This window comes from Pleurodeles waltl, chromosome 1_1 (assembly GCF_031143425.1).
Source record: "Pleurodeles waltl isolate 20211129_DDA chromosome 1_1, aPleWal1.hap1.20221129, whole genome shotgun sequence".
Taxonomy (NCBI): Eukaryota; Metazoa; Chordata; class Amphibia; order Caudata; family Salamandridae; genus Pleurodeles; species Pleurodeles waltl.
This window is the reverse complement of record NC_090436.1, coordinates 758,413,174-758,427,439: the sequence shown is the minus strand read 5'-3', so window position 1 is coordinate 758,427,439 and position 14,266 is coordinate 758,413,174.

Below are 14,266 nucleotides of genomic sequence, written 5' to 3'. Positions count from 1 at the left end.
GACGGCTGATCACTGTGCAGGATGTTGGCGACTGACGTTGTGGCAGCGTCAGTGCAGAGGGTTAGGCAGATGGCGGTACAGGTGGAGGTGGAGGTGCAGGTGGCGGTCGGTGCTGGGGTGCTGACCATGGAACAGGTTGCTGGCCCCTCTTGGGAAATGGAGGTCACCAGCACATTACCAGGAGGCTTCATGCCCTGAGGTGACTTGCCCTTGCTTTTGTGTCCCTTCCCCACCTTGGTAGTCGCTGCTGGGACCTTGGCACTGTCCTCTTTGTGTTTGGATGAGGCCTTGCTGGGTGGGTGGTGCAACTTTTCCCTGCTGCATGCCAGCCCCTTCTTCACCTTGGCAGGTGGTGGAATTGGGTGGTCCTTACCATTTGTAGGTGGCACACTGTCAGCCCTGACGGGTGCCCCCTTTGATCCTCCTGGACTTGCAGGGACCACAGCGGACACCGATTTGGTGGCTGAGGTGCTACGGTGGGATCTAGACATCCTGGCCCTAGGGTAAGGATGGGGGGGAGGTGTAGGGAAGAGGTCAATGTTAGGTAGGAATAGTTTTTTGGACACACTGGGACGGGAAGATGGAGGGGGTGTGGGAGTGGAGGAAGAGGTAGTGGTTGTAGGAGGTGTACGTCTGCTGTGTTTGGGTGAAGGTGCATGGACTGGAGGCTGTTGTGAGGTGGATGGCTGTTGAATGGGTGTGTGCCTGTGTTTGTGTACTTTGGGAGTAGGGGTCACAGACACACTGGGAGAGGACACAGGGGACGTGTGAATGGTTGTGGGGGTGGTGATTGCTTGTGAGTGGTGTGTTGTGATGGGCGTGCTGGTGATGGAGGCAGTGGCTGATGATGTAGTGCATGCAGGTGTGAGTGGAGACGATACTGGGAGGGAGGTGGAGGAAGAGGAGGAGGGGGACACAGTGAAGGAAGTGGATGTTGGTATGTGTGCATGGGTAAGGTGCTTGTGTGAGTGCCTGTGTGATGATGTGTGGTGCTTATGTTTCCCTGAGCCACTTTTGTGTGTTGGTGTGTGTGCATGATGGTCTGAATGTGTGCTTGGGATAGGGTGAGGTAGAGGGGATTGAGTCTGGGTAGTGGAAGTTGGAGGGGGGAGGCTAGACACACACAGGGACAATGGCTGCCATCAATGCTGAGGCCAGAGCCTGAAATGCTCTCTGTTGGGCCGCCAAGCCAGAATGAATGCCCTCCAGGTATGCATTTGTTTGTTGCAAATGCCTCTCGACACCCTGGATGGTGTTTAGAATGGTTGACTGCCCAACAGTGAGGGATCTCAGGAGGTCAATAGCCTCCTCACTGAGGGCAGCAGGGCTGACTCGGGCCCGGCCTGAGGTTCCTGGGGCAAAGGAGATGCCCACCCTCCTGGGTGAGCAGGCACGGGAAACACACTGAGGGGCTGATGGGAAGGCGGTGCTGGTAGGGGGGGGTGTCGGCTGTACCAGTTGTTTGGGTGGGCACAGAGGTGTCCACCACTGCCAGGGCGCTTCCATGGGAGGAGGAGTCGCTGTCTGTAGTGTCCCCTCTTGTCCCCGTCGTGAAGCTCCCCTTGCCCTCCATCCCACTGGTGGCTTCACCCTCCGTGGATTCACCCTCATGGGCCACGTGGAATGCAGCTCCCTCCGTCGCCGGTGCCTCTGCACTTCCACCAGATGATGCTAATGCACACAAGGACAGGGTGACAAAACAAGAAGGGGGATAGACAGAGGACACACATGGTCAATGCCAGCAACACCACTACCATTGGCGTATGCAATACACACTGAGCTGCCCGATGCACTAGGCCATGCCCAACCACTCACTAAGGTAGTCACCAGCCCCGGGGGTACAATGCCTAACGCCAGCCCCTGCACACCTGACACTCACAGGAACCTGCACACTAGTGGTTGTCCATTTGTACCATTGGGGTAGGGGTGCTTCAGAGTCTGCAAACAAGGGACCCACCCTGGCATGATCGCCCTAGCCTAGGGGCACCCACAGCCAACATCCCCCAGCCATCTAGTTCCTAAAGCGTGCAAAGTCAGCTTTCTAAAACTGTACTCACCCCTTTGTGGCTGCTGTGATGCCCTCAAGCATCCATTCCACTCCGGATAGGCCACAGCCAGGGTGCGGAACATCAGGGGGGTCATGGTGCGACAGGCACCCCTTCCACGTTGGGAGGCCAGCCCCAGCTGGGCCTCAGCCGTATTGTTGCTCCAGCAGCGCAGGTCCTCCCATATTTTTCGGCAGTGGGTGCTCTGCCTGTGATAGACCCCCAGGGTCCGCAACTCCTTGGCTATGGCACGCCACATCCCCTTCTTCTGGTGGGCGCTGACCTAGAGGGTAAAGTCAGCTGAAGATGTAATTACTCACCTGTCCAGACCATCATACTCATTGCCCACCAGTTCCCACTCATGCCCTGACGCACATACAGTGACCACCTCTCAAGCAGCAGTCAGGGCAGGACGCCTTAGCACCCATCCATCCACACCACTCCAAACAGGCAATTGCCGATGCATCATGCTCACAGTATACTCACATGTTTGTCTGGAGGACCGTAGAGTAGCGTGTACTGGGGGAGGACCCCATCCACCAGTTTCTCCAACTCCTCTGCAGTGAAGACAAGGGCCCTTTCCCCTACACATGAGCCATTGTCGCTTCTAGACTCAGGTCACAGTAGCACTTGCAGTGTAGCTCTTCTCCTGTTGATAGACAGGTATCAAATGAGTGAATGGGTAGAAAATGGCAGTGACGTCCGTGGCGGTGCGTACTATCACTGCCGGCGTACATCGCCATTGGCTCCTGGAACCCATAGGTCCCAATGATAACCAATGCAGAGTTGCGTGGCGGTCTTTGACCGCCTATCACGACACTGCACAACGCCAGCGCAGTTACCTCATTTCCCCTTGTCCCTCCTCACAGGTCAGGCACCCGCCATTTCAGGGGGGCACATGGCATGGCACCTAACTGCATCACAACACATATTGCCACATATACTGACTCTCGATTTCACACAATGCTTCTGTAACATTAATTCAGACACAGTTGTGCTATCTATGTGGTAAATGACCTTCTGATCACCGTTCTCCTCCATAGGGTACAAACGCAGAGGCAGCATATGAGATGGCGGCATCCTCTGGTGTACAGACCCCTGGTGGACCTGGCGACAATGGAGGACAGACACATTATAATCACATACAGACTTTATCATGCCACAATCCGAGAACTGTGTACCCAATTGGAGCCAGACCTGATGTCAGCTACCCGCCAGCCCACAGGAATCCCCCCTCTAGTGCAGGTCCTGTCAGTGCTCCATCTCCTGTCAAACTACAGTGGCCATGGCATCAGGTATGTCTCAGCCAATGTTCTCAAGGGTGTTGCCTACCCTGCTGAAACATATGCGCAGTTACATCGTGTTCCCCCAGGTGGAGGATTTGGCCACAGTGAAAGCTGACTTTTATGCCCTGGGACATATCCCCAACATCATTGGTGCCATTGATGGTACACATGTGGCATTTGTCCCCCCCTCGCAGAAATTAACAGGTGTACAGGAAAAGAAAAAGCTATCATTCAATGAATGTGCAAATTGTGTGTTTGGTGGACCAGTACATCTCCCATGTGAATGCCAAATATCCTGGCTCTGTGCATGATGGCTATATCTTGCGAAATAGCAGAATCCTTTATGTGATGGGCCAACTCCAGAGGCACCGGTTATGGCTAATAGGTGAGCCCAAGATCCCCACACACTATTAGTAGGTGACTGGGTATGGGGTTGTCCTTAAGGGTTAATATGTGTATCACAATTGTCCTTCGATATTTGCAGGTGACTCTGATTACCCCAACCTGTCATGGCTACTGACCCCAGTGAGGAATCCTAGGACAAGGGCAGAGGAATGTTACAATGAGGCACATGGGCGAACTAGGAGGATTATTGAGAGGACATTTGGCCTCCTGAAACCCAGATTCTGGTGCCTCCATTTGACAGGTGGCTCCCTGTACTACTCACCCAAGAAGGTGTGCCAGATCATCGTGGCATGCTGTATGTTGCACAACCTGACATTGAGACTCCAGGTGCCTTTTCTGCTGGAGGATGAGCTTGGTGATGGTCTTGTGGCAGCAGTGGAGCCTGTGGACAGTGAGGAAGAAGAGGCAGAGGAAGAAGATGTTAACAACAGATCTGTGTACCCCATTCTGGCTATGTGTACTGCTGCTAACAACTGTCATACATTGGTATGAGTAAATGAACATATACCTTGGAATGGTTTGCTAATGTTGTAGTAATACATTTCAAATCATCAGACTGACTCCAGATTGGTATTTGTTTCAAGGGTGTTTATTTAAGGTGCTAATAAGTATAGGGGTATGTGCAAGGGGCTGGGGTGATGGTGGAGGAAGGTCCATGGTAGAGTCCGGTCTCATGGCATCACAGGTGCATTGTTCAAGGGGGCATAGGAAGGGGAGCAATGGCAGTTCAAGGTGGACAGGGTAACAGAGTGGGACAGAAACGTGACAATCAGCAGAGTCTAATTTCCTAGCAATGTTCTCTGTCTTCCACCAGGATCGCAGGGACCGATTGTGGGGTGGTTCTCCTTCTGCAGGGGGTGGAGTGCCGGTGACCTGTTGGTCCTGTGGCGGGCCTCCTGTCCACTAGCGCCAGTGGAGGTGGAAGGCTGTTCATCGGTTTGGGTAGTGTCAGGGGCCCTTTGTTTTGCCACTGCCTCCCTCATGGTCTTGTACATATCATCCAGCACCCCTGCTATGGTGACCAGGATGGTGTAGATTTTTGTGAGGTCATCCCTGATCCCCATGTACTGTCCCTCCTGGAGCCGCTGGGTCTCCTGAAACGTGGCCAGTACCGTGCCCATGGTCTCCTGGGAATGGTGGTATGCTCCCATGATGTTTGAGAGTGCCTCGTGGAGGGTCGGTTCCCTGGGCCTGTCCTCCCCCTGTCACACAGCAGTCCTCCCAGCTTCCCTGTTGTCCTGTGCCTCTGTCCCCTGAACCATTTGCCCACTGACCCCAGGTCCCTGATCATCCTGGTTTAGTAGGGTTGCCTGGCGTCCCAGTAGTGGTGGACACACTGCCGATTGACATGTCCTGGGGACAGTAGCATTGGCCAGCTGGCTGGGTGCTGTGCTGGTGTTTCCTGAGGGGGGAGGCTTTGTGCTGGTATGGGACTGTGGCAGGGTAACTGACTGTCCAGAGGTCCCAGATGGGCCAGGCTGGTCATCCTGATTCAGGCGTGCAGAGCTGCTGTCATCACTGTGGGCCTCTTCTGTGCGGGGACTGGATGTAGCTGGCACCTCCTGTCCGGTGATGTTGGGTAGGGGTCCTGTTGGGATGCAAATGCATTGTTATTGTATCCGTGTGTGCCATCTTGTGCAATGGGTGTGTTTCCCTTATAGTATTGTGCTTTCCCTGTTGCCTTAGCCTTGTGTGCTTGCTGATTGTGAGGGCTGGGTGGGTCTCTCTACTGGGCATGCTGTGGTGATGGGGGTCAATGCAGGTCTGTGATGGGGGTCCATGCATTGGTATTGTATGCAGGGCTTGGTAATGGGATGTGTGGGTTGTGATGGTGGGGTGGATGTGAGGTGATGGAGTGATGGGAGTGAGGGTACGGGTGGGGGTATGTGATAGCATTCAGGTAGGGTGGGGGGGATATAGTAGTAAAGATTTGCATTACCAGAGTGCAGTTTTCCTGCTACTCCTGCCAGGCCCTCAGGATGCATGATCGCCACAACTTGCTCCTCCCATGTTGTTAGTTGTGGGGGAGGAGGTGGGGGTCTACCGCCAGTCCTCTGTACTGCTATCTGGTGTCTTGATACCACGGAACGCACCTTCCCCCGTAGGTCGTTCCACCTCTTCCTGAAGTCATCCCTGGATCTTGGATGCTGTCCCACGGTGTTGACCCTGTCCACGACTCTCCGCCATAGCTCCATCTTTCTTGCAATGGACGTCTGCTGCACCTGTGGTCCGAATAGCTGTGGTTCCTCCACCATGACCATTAGCTCCTCCTCAGAAAACCTGGGGTGTCTTTGAGGTGCCATGATGTGGTGTGAGTGATATGTGTGTGGTGATGTGTCGGGTGATGTGTTGGGATGTATAATGTGATGTGCTTGGATGGTGTATGAGTGATGGTGTTCTGTGCCTCTGAGTGATTGTGTACTCTTTGCTTGTCTCTCTGTGCTTGGTCTCTTTTTTTTGGTTGTAAGGGGTTGTGGGTATTGTGGGTGGGTGTTTTATAGTGGTGTGGGTGTGGTGTGTGTATGTGTGTCAGGTGTGTGTAGTTTGAATTGTCCAATGTGGTGGAGTTTTGTTAGTGTGTGTGTATTTTGAGCGAGGCGGTGGGTACCGCCAATGGTTTTCCGCAGTTGAAAGACCGCTGCGTTGATTCGTGGGTCGTGATACTGTGGGCGTATTCCTGTTGGCGTGACGGTCTGGGTTTTGCTATCGGCAGTTTATCACTGACCTATGGTCTGGTGGACTTGTGTGGGTGTCTGTATTGTGGCAGCATTCTCTGTGTGGGTCATAATACCCGCAGCGGATTACCGGCGCGGTCACGGCATGTTGGCGGCCGTCAGCCTGGCAGTAGGTGCTATTTACCACCAGGGTTGTAATTAGGGCCTTAATCTCCCTGCACCCATGGACAGTGCCTTGATACCCTGTCTGAAGATTAGCTGTGCTATACAAATCTGATTATTTATTTATTTACATGAAACTGAAAAAAAGCCTACTTGTCCAATGGAAAATGCTTCGCATTACTACTTACTTATACCACTGGTATATTTTATCTGTGCTTAGTGACTATAGGGGGACGTGCCATTGATCTAAGCGTGTATCTAGCTAAAGTCAATTCAAAACAATATAGACATAGCCCTCTTGACATAGATTAGTAACATTTCCTTTGACATTATGGGGGTCATTACAACCCTGGCGGACGGTGTTAAAGCGGCGGTAAGACCCCCAACAGGCTGGCGGTCTTTTTTTTTAGTATTATGACCATGGCTTCGCGTTCCGCCCGCCAGGGCGGAGACGACCACTGGGCTGGAGACCTGGGTCTCCAGTCCGGCAGCCGTCACAATACCGCCGCCGGTATTTTGACCCGGCTTACCGCCGTGGATTTCCAGCGGTAGGAACCGCCATGAAATCCATGACGGTAAGCACTATCAGTGCCAGGGAATTCCTTCCCTGGCACTGATAGGCGTCTCCTCCACCTCCCACCCCCACACCGACTCCCTCCCCTACACTCCCCACCACCCCTGCCACCCCCCAAAGGTGGCAGGACCCACCTCCCCATCCCGACCCCCGACATTACCTTCCACATACCATCCCTACACACACGCAGGCACCACCAACACACATACACGCACACACACCGACATACATGCCCACCCACATTCAAACATACACGCACACATCCATACAGACATACCTACAGACATACACGCACTCATTCCCATAACACACAACACCCCCGCAAGCATACACGCACTCACACACCCCCTCTACATGAACAGACGCACACCCCCATGCGCCCACACAACACACAACACCCCCCACCCCCCTCCCCTAACGGACGATCGGCTTACCTGTTCCGTCGATCCTCCGGGAGGGGACGGGAGCCATGGGGGTAGCTCCGCCGACACCACACCGCCAACAGAACACCGCCGCGCCGAATCACAGGACGTGATTCGCTGGGCGGTGTTCTGTTGGCGTGGCGGTGGAGGTGCAGCAACCTCCACTTCTTCGCCTCCTGCCAGTATGGCTGTTGGCGGCTCTCCGTCAGAAAAACGACAGAGGGTAACCAACAGTCATAATACGCCGAGTGGCAAACCGCCACTACTGTTGGTCATCTGCACAGCGGTCCCTCGTGGTCTTGTTAAAAGACCGCCGAGGTTGTAATGACCCCCCTATGCCTGTAAGGTGCCATAGCCATAGAGTTACATAATGCTCAGAATCTAGCTTTCAGGGTTATCCTATATATATATAAACGAGCCTTATCTATTATTACACATATAGTTCACCTCTAGGGAAGTGACTGAGGCAGCTAGGAAATACAGTTTCACCCTGCTCAGAGCTTTGGGTGCCAAACTGAACATCATCAGCAGGGGCTTAACAATCAGTTACTGTTTTCAGCCTTAGACCTTTCCTCATTGGAGGATTATGACTTCCAAAACCTAGACTATGCTAGAAATTAAAAACTTTAACAGGAATGATCGGCTTATTGTAACTGTCTTCATCTCTGTTGTAGTTGGCCTGAGTTCACACCTATGTCACAGTCAACTATCAAATGATATTTTTCAACGGTACTTTACATTTTCTCTGTGTGTGGGTTTAATTAGTTCTATGTTACATTCAACTGTCAAATTATGTTTTTCAATGATGCTTTACTTTTTATGTGTATGTTTGCTTTAATACTTTAAAAACTCATATCATCAGTTCCCGTTATTTTGATTGCTTTGGTGTTTTGTTACTTATGAAATAGTTACGTAGAGTCCTTAATTGTTTTGGGAACGTTATTGTGTTTGTTAGAACTGGCAGCCTTAGGGTGCTTGCCTCCCTCCACTTTTTGATACAGCTTTTTCTGATTCTAGTTTTAGGATTCTGTACACTTTACCTCTAACTTAACTGCTAACCAGTGCTAAAGTGCATATTATCTCTCCCTTAAAACATGGTGAAACCCATTTGACATATTTAATTTATTTGGATGTCCCTAGTAAAGTGAAATGCATGTGCCCAGGGCCTGTCAATTAAATGCTACTAGTGGGCCTTCAGCACTGATTATGCCAACCACATAAGTAGCCCCTTAACCATGTCTTAGGCCTGCCAATTCAAGATCTGTGTGCGCAATTTCACTGCCACTTTGACTTGGCATTTAAAAGTACTTGCCAACCCTCAAATTCCCCTTTTTCTACATAGAAGTCATCCCTAAGGTAGGCCATGGGTAACTCATAAGGCAGGGTGTTGTGTAGATAAAAGGCAGGATATATAAATATGTGTTTTATATCTCCTGGTAGTGGATTCATTTTCCACTGCTGTGAGGCCTGCTCATTTCATTGGCTAACATTAGGGCTGCCCTCATATACTGTTTGAGTGGTAGATTATGTTTAGAATGGAGCAGACAGGTCATATTTACTATGGCCAGAATGGTAATACAAAATCCTGCTGACTGGTGAGATTGAATTTTAAATTACTATTTTAGAAATACCACTTTTAGAAAGTGAACATTTCTCTGCCCTTAGGATGCTCAGTCCCACCTGCACACATCTGCATACTGAAAGGGTCTTCCTGAGCTAGAAGGATGGAGGGCCTGACACTTACATTTCAAAGGACAGTGGCCTGTCCTCATAAAATGGACTGCCAAACCCCCTACTGGGACCCTGGCAAACTGGGTTGTACTGAAAGGGGACCTTGTGCACTTCAATACCACTCTCTGTGGTCTCCCCCATTTAAAAGGCACTTTTGGGTATATAAACTGGGTCCCAGACCCTACCAACTTATACACTTCCTGGGACAGACACCCTACACCAGATCCTGCAACCTGCCAACAGAAGCTGCCTGGCTGCTCAAAGGACTCACCTGGACTGCTTTGCTATAAAATAATGCTGACTTGCTGTTGCCCTGCTGCCTTGCGGGCCTCTGGCTCTGCTGAGAAGTGCTCTCGAAGGGCTTGGATTGAGCTTGCCTCCTGTTCCTGAAGCCTCAGGGCCAAAAAGACTTAATCTCAGCAAAGAAACTCCTTGTGTGGCGAAGATCAAGGCACAGCCTGCCAGAATCGATGTACAGCCTGCTTAGCGGTAAAAGAATCACTGAATCGCCGAACCGGAATAACGCAGCCTGGCTCCCCAAGTGGAAACTGATGCAGTACCAATGTTTTAACCAGAACTTTGATGCACAGCCCACTGGATCGACACATTGCCGAGCCGGAACGACCCAGCCCAACTTCCTGCAGGAGGAATTGACGCAGGGCATGCCGTGTGACAGAAACTCAGACACATTGGCCACCGGATGAACGCAGCACCTGTGACTTCGTCCTGCACACCCAGGATAACCATGCATCATCCCTGGGCATCAAAAGACCCCACATCGCAAAGAGGATTGAAGCCTGCACACCGTAATTTGAAGCAAACCCCTTGCCACGAATTGACGCAACCTTTTTCCACCCATTTTCTCCTCTGCGGTCTTCGTGCATCTATTTTTGACACAAACCAGGTACTTTATGATTGCAAGAGACAATTGTTGCTTTTAAAGAGTAAAGACTCTTCCTATCTTTACAAAAGTGATATTTCAACTTGTGATTAACAAATCTTTATAGTTTTGACCTTAATTTCTTCAGATAAATATCTCATATTTTTCTAAAACTATGTGGTGTTTTCACTTTGTTATTGCATGATTTATTGCACAATACTTTACACATTGCCTTCTAAAGTAAGCCTGACTGCTCAGTGCCAAGCTATCAGAGGATGGGCATAGGTTAATTTGGATTGTGTGTGCCTTACCCTGACTAGGATTGTGGTCCCTGCTTGGATAAGGGTGTATACTCCTGCCATCTAGAGACCCCATTTCTAACACTGGTGATCAGCGATGAGGATAGGACTTGTATTTGAGCAGTAAAATACAATAGCTATGTCTACACTGCCTACCCACAGTTAAAGGTCAACGTGAATTTTCTCTTTTTCTGTAATTTTGTTTTTCAGCTTGACATTTTAACTTAATCCTCAAACAACATTTCTCTGGCTGGGTCCCAAGTAGGAGCTAGAGAGTTCGACCTAGCCAAGCTGGAGACATACATTGTCAGCCAGCTGAAAGGGTTCTGCAAGGGGATGTGAGTACCTACCCAGGGTGCCTCCAGGAAGGAGGAGTACCAAAGGGCGCTGAGGGCCTGGGCAGCAGCCCGTTCACAAAAGAATGTTGAGGTGGAGGAGCAAGAGGATGGCCCCTCAGAGGATTTGCCACCAGCAGTGGGGGATGTTACCCCTGGAATTATGCCCCCTGGTAAACCAAGGAGCAGTGTCTCTATCCATGGCCTGACCGCAGAGGAAAGGAGGGAGGAGAGAGAATTTCAATTGCAAATGGAAAGGTTAAACATGGAGGCAGAGGAAAGGAAAGCTCAGAGAGGGGCAGAGGAGAGGAGAGCTGAGGTTGCAGCTGAGAGAGACTTGGCTGAAAAGAAACTTCTTCTGGCTCATGAACTGAGTCTCAAAGAGCTAGACCTCAAGTCTAGGCAGTCTGAGTCCAGCAGTGATGGTGGCAGGATACATGCAGGACTTACTGGAGACTAGAAGGTTGGTATACCCAAAAATGTTGTGTCAAGTTATGTGGTGGGAGATGACATTGATAAGTGTTGGCTGCTTATGAAGTTGCACTAAGGGCTCATTTGGTTCCTGAAGAGCAATGGGGGGGGCAGGCTTGTGGGGATTTGGACCAGTTGTTGGGAGAGACACACTCCTCACATTAGACCCAAAGGATCAGAACACATACTCACACATGAAAACCACTTTACTTACTTAAGTTTGGCTGACCCCTGAGAAGTACCGTCAGAGGTTCAGGGACAGCACCAAGCTCTCCACACAAACATAGGTAGATGTTTTTTATTTTTCCAGTAAGGCAATGAATGGACAGGTGCAAGGCAGTAAAGTGGATGACTATGTGGCATTGTATAATTTGATCCTAAGAGCATATGCTCAGTGTTTGCTATACAGAGTTGTCCGAGCACCTAGTTGACAGTAAGCTGACTGACCCTAGGAAACTTGCTGAGGAGGCGGAACTCTGGGTTAGCACCAGAGTGTCCAAAAAGGTATCTGGGTGGACACCCAAAAAGGTGGTCAGGGCTACCACCAGAAGAAAGAGGTGGGAGAAAAACCTAAAAATAAGGAGTTCTCAAAAGACTCCCAAAACAATTCCCAGGGGGTCGTGGTAACCAGTCCCAACTTGATCCTGAGAAGAGGTAAGGGTTCTTTGATAAAAAGAAAGGGAAGTTTGTACCCAGATGCTTAGAGTGCACCAAGGTTGGGTAAAACAAGGATGACTCCAAGTGTCCAATGTGGGCACAACCCCCCACTGGAAGGCAGACACCTGGGTTGGCTAGGGTAGTGCTTGGGGAGGAGGTTGTCCCAGATAGTTTTGGGGAACAGATAGAGGTAACACTAGTGTCCTTGGGAGATGAGAAAATTGTGCCAAAAGCCCACATGCATGCCAATACTTCCAAGTATAAGTAGTGGTTCAACATTAATGGGCAAACGGTGGAGGCTCTGCGTGCCACAGAAGCCAGCATGACTACTGTCAGGGGTCAGCTGGTGTCAGTAGAGCAGGTCATCCCCAATACATTCCACCAGGTCATAGACGCTGACAATCGTGAGGCTCTCATTTCCTTTAAGTGGGTTTCTGGTACTCAAAAAGTAGCTGTGAGTTCCTGCCATGCCTGTAGATCTTCTGTTAGGCAATGACCTTGAGCATACTGCCTGGAAAGAGGTAGAGCTCAGGTCTCACCTGGAGATGTTGGGTTTGCCTGAGTGGTTCTGCATGACCACACAGTCCATGGCTGCCTGGGAAGAGATTCAAGGGCGTCTGGAGCCTGGAACAATGGCCCAGACAGCTGCAAAGAGGAAAGGCAAAGGGAGTGGAAAACAGGTCCTAGACATTCCCGCAGTGGTTGACAGGGTCCCAGAGGAGGAGGCCCCTGAACCAATTGGGGAGGACATCGCCGCCTGGGTAACCTGCCTGAGCTTGCTGGATGGCAAGTTGAAGATGAGCCAACCAGGGAGGAATTCTGCAAAGCGCAGAAAGAGTGCCCACTCTTGAGGGTTTGAGGCAACAGGCCTCAGCCCAGGCAGCAGGTGAAGCCGCTGGCGATCACCATATCTGTTGGGAGAATGATCTCCTTTACAGTGAGCCCAAGGTTCTGTAAGCTGGGGCAGCATGTGTGCTGGTAGTGCCCCAGTGCTACTGGGCCTTCCTACTGGGGTTGGCTCATGACATGCCCGTGGCGGGACATTTGGGGCAAGACAAGACCTTCCCTAGGCTTGTCACCCTCTTTTATTGTCCCCGAATGTGGGTAGCCTCAGATGCTTTCTGTAGGTCCTGCCCAACCTGCCAGGCTAGTGGGAAGACAGGGAAAAGGCTAAAAGCCACCCTGATCCCACTCCCCATCGTTGGCACCCCCTTTGAAAGGGTGGGTATCAACCTCATGTGTCCCTTGGACCCCAAAACTGCCCTAGGCAACAGGTTAATCCTGGTTTTGGTGGACCATGACATCCGCTATCCAGAGGCAATCCCTCTAAGGACAGTGACTGCACCGGTGGTGACCAGAGCTCTAATGGGGACATTTACACATGTAGGATTGTGGTGTTTTCACTGTGTTATTGCATAATTTATTGCACAAATACTTTACACATTGCCTTCTAAAGTAAGCCTGACTGCTCAGTGCCAAGCTACCAGAGGGTGGGTACAGCATAAATTGGATTGTGTATGACTTACATTGATTAGGATTGTGGTCCCTAATTGGATAAGGGTGTATACTCCTGACAACCTGAGACCCCGTTTCTAAAAAAAATGTTTTCTTGATTTTAAAATTGTTGGTACTGCTAGAACTTAACTGGTGAATCATGGGCTTATTGTGCCACAGCTATAAGGGGTTGAGAAGATTCACTAAGACTTGCATTGCGATGCAACTAGGGAGTATTCATTTAGCAGTTAATGTTACCCCTTCCCAAATTAATTTACCACTTTCTGACACTGGATAACCAGTTAAAGCACTAAGCCTGATAGCATACCTGCTTTTTCTTATTTACAATATAATAAATTAAATATTTCTCTTTTTGGTCTCATATCATACTGATTACCACCAGATCTTCACACACAATTCTACTGCACAAAACAGGTAAAGCTCCTCAAATAAGTCAAGATAGTAACCGAGATCACTGATCAAACTAGGCAGAATAATGTTGAACTAAAATGTGGTCCAACAGACGAAGTACAATTATGCAAGATGTGTAAATGATGATCGACTGAGTTGCATTAGTTACAGAAAGAGCTCGGATAACTCAAGGCTTGCAAGAGATGACATGCAAATCACAAAGAAACTAACGCTTGCTCTTCTAGAAAACTCCCTTGTCATTGTGACATCGTAGTTTCAACTGAAAGCTTTAAGACAATGAATTTTGCGGAAACAGTATCGACATAAATGCACTGCACGAAACACTGCAGTGAAGTGCCTTCTTCTGAACGCACTGAAAACTCAAAACTAGCAAAAAAGAAATGCTCATTATCCATGCT